This window comes from Mastomys coucha, unplaced genomic scaffold (genome assembly GCF_008632895.1).
Source record: "Mastomys coucha isolate ucsf_1 unplaced genomic scaffold, UCSF_Mcou_1 pScaffold18, whole genome shotgun sequence".
In the NCBI taxonomy this organism is placed as follows: Eukaryota; Metazoa; Chordata; class Mammalia; order Rodentia; family Muridae; genus Mastomys; species Mastomys coucha.
The window spans coordinates 113,287,672-113,291,104 of record NW_022196900.1 but is presented as its reverse complement, the minus strand read 5'-3'; positions in this window follow the sequence as shown (position 1 = coordinate 113,291,104).

Here is a 3,433-nt window from a genome sequence, read left to right as displayed (position 1 = left end):
ACACACACACACACACACACACACACACAGATAGCCAATCACAGCCATACACACACATACAGATAGCCAATCACAGCCATACACACAGAGGCGTACAGATACACACACACACACACACACACAGATAGCCAATCACAGCCATACACACATACACACAGATAGCCAATCAGAGCCACACACACACACAGATAGCCAATCACAGCCATACACACAGAGGCATACAGATACACACACACACACACACACACACACACACACACACTCAGAAACACTCATATAGATACGGACATACACAATCACAGACACACCAGCATTGATACACATAGAGAGACACAAAGACACACACTCAGATCCAAAGAGATAAAGAAGGTCCCCTCTCATGGGCTACTGACAGGCTCTTTACACAAGATGCAACAGGTTGGCTTAGATGCTGGAGCAAGCGGAGAGGAGGGAAGAGTAGGTTGTGGTCTGCTGTGTTTTCTCTGAGTTTCCTGAGATCCCATCTGGCTCATGGCCAGCATCAGAGCACCTTACCCACAGCTTTCTCCTTGCTGCCACGTTTGGATTTGGGCTAACCCACGTTAGGGTTAGATGATGCTTTAGGAAGATCTGCAAACTCGTAGCTGATGGTCGAGACTACAGCATCCACCTCTGCCTCAGCGTGCCTGACAGCTTGCGGTGTGGGTGGAGCTGCCTCCCACCTGGTCTGAGACAGACTCCGGCCACTGTTTTCCTCTGCATGGGACAGGCTAGTGGGCTTCAGACTCTCCAGGATTCTGTCTCTCTTCTTTCTGTAGAAGCTCATGCTCTGCCTCTGGTCTTTGCATGGGTCCTAGGGATTTGAACTCACACCTCACACATTTGTGGTGAGTGCTTTACCCACAGAGCCATCTCCCCGGACCCTTGTTTCTTTGCACGTCTACAATTGTCAGTGGGTATCATATTTTGACTTCGGGCTAGGGTTATTTTTGGTTGCTGGTAAGTTACAACAGCAGCGACAAACCCCTAAATTCTTAAGCTTTGTCCTGGGATGTGGTTTAATATTTTGAACACATTTTATCCTTTCATATTTTGCCTTTAGGCTTAGTTAGGTGGGAATAAATTGGTGTCTGACCAGGGATAATCACTCTTAAAGGTGAGGCAAGCCTCTATGCAATGCCCCAGGAATTCTGAGGGTTTTCAGGCCGCCCTGTGGGAACACTAATACTCTCACACCCTGGAGGGAAGGCTCGGGGCATTTCTTCACGTTCTTTTGGTATCACTCCTGGCCCTTGGTTCTTTCTGACATGCGTCAGCTGTTGCCTTGCTGGACAGTTGTCTTTCTGGACAGCTGTCTCTACAGCCTCAAGGGTACTCTGTGCAACTGACTCCTCTCTGCTGTACCCTCTTGTAGACTCTTAGCTCTCATAGTCTCCCCAGACCTGAGCTCTGATTCTTCCACTCAGGGGTCTGGGGAACTTTGTCAGTTCTCTAATGCTCTGGTGACACCAGGGTTCCCTTCTTCTGTTTGTCATCGTTGAGGGATCTCTGCCTTGGTGGCCTGTCAGGTACAGCTCGACACCCATGATTGTTGCTTCCCTGTTTCCACTGGAAGGGAACATCCAATCTCTGTTACTGTATGTGGTGAGACACATCTGAGCCTCGATCACCCAGAAAATGGCACGAGGGCTCCCGCTGCCAGTCATGCTGCTGAGAACTTCATTCTTACCTGTCACATCTTCCTAGTGATTTGACACTGTCACACCCTGCTTCACATGAAGCAGCTGACTCTTGCCCAGGCTACCCAGCTCCTAAGTAGCCAGTACCTGGGCCACACTGCTCTCCAGTTCCTCTGGCGCGCTGGCTGCAGACCATAGAGCTCTGAGGCTTTGTGTTGGGGCTATGTGTGGAGCATTTCGTGATCACAGTTCCTAGGAAGCTCTGCACAAACTCTTGGTCTCCACCTTAATTTCCTCCTGTGTTTGCCCCCATACTTTGTTGTGGCTTATCTTCTGGCTTGGATGTTTCTAGGTGTGAATACATCTGGCCCACGGACATCCACCCATGGTGGAGGTCCTTTTGTCCTTTTACTTTGTATGTGGGGACATGGAAGGTTGCATGGTTCTTTTTGTTAGACATGACACTGGAAAGGTACTTGGGTCTAGCCTCAGTCTGGCTCAAATGAACAGACACTAGACCCCTACTGATGTCAACTAGTCTGTTTCCCCACCTAAAGGCTGCTAACACCTCTGCACCCACGTACAACTAGGAGCTTAGAGTAGGAAATCGCTCACAGCTAAGTTTTTCTGAAAGGTCGTGAGTCTGATAAGGTTTAAAATAAGCAGGATGTAAAGTGAGAGATGAGTAAATGCCTGAGGTAAAACATGTTAGGTGCAGAAGGAAAGACAAGACTGGATTGAACTCACTTGCTTATACAGCCAAAGAGGAAACGGTGGAAGTCAGTGAGTGGGAGTTTATAAAGACTGTCCTCAGGGGGCTGAGCAGGTGAAGAACAGGCACTGCTCCTGCAGAGGACCCAAGTACAGTTCCCAGGACCCACATGGGGGCCTCGGAGCTGTAACTCTGGCTCTAGGAGATCTGATGCCTCTTCCTGGCCTCTGAGAGCAGCTATCCCTCACACACACCCATCCATAGACACAATGAAGGATAAGAGTAAAATTCAGGAAGGTTGTTCCCTCCCTCAATTGGCATCTCTGCTGTTCTGGGCCCTTCACTACATCGAATCTCCAGTGCTCTAGTTATGTCACGAGAGCCCTTTGCTCATACGACAGTAGGGAAGTAATCTAGTCACAGAGCCAGATATGCCCCTTCTGGGAACTTTTAGACCCTTCATCAGCACCCTGCCCGACATCTTTCACCCCATGATCTCCCCAGTTGTGGGTATTGTCTACTTTGTCTGCCACCTCTCCTGAGGCTCTCAGCCCATGGAGCAAAGGCCTTTATTTGGATTTACATCCCATGTGCTAAGGAGAGTGGAAGGCAGGGTCCAGGGAGAATGAGTGAAGCACCTGAGACGTGGACAAGCTGCACCGACGCCTGACAAATAGTCAGACAGTTTCTGAGCCACGGTGGGCTGTGGGGGCGTGTGATCATAGCTCTAGCCTGTTGCCTTCTGGCTGAGGTCACCCACAGTGACAGAGAGAGAGAGGGAGGGAGAGAGAAAGGGAGAGGGAGAGAGACAGAGACAGAGACACTGAGAGAGACAGAGACAGTAACAGAGACAGAGTGACAGAGACAGAGAGTGACAGAGACAGACAGAGAGAGACAGATAGAGACAAAGAGTGACAGAGAGTGACAGAGAGAGACTGTGACAGAGACAGAGTGACAGAGACAGAGAGTGACAGAGACAGACAGAGAGAGACAGATAGAGACAAAGAGTGACAGAGAGTGACAGAGACAGAGACAGAGACAGAGAGAGAGAGAGGGAGAGAGA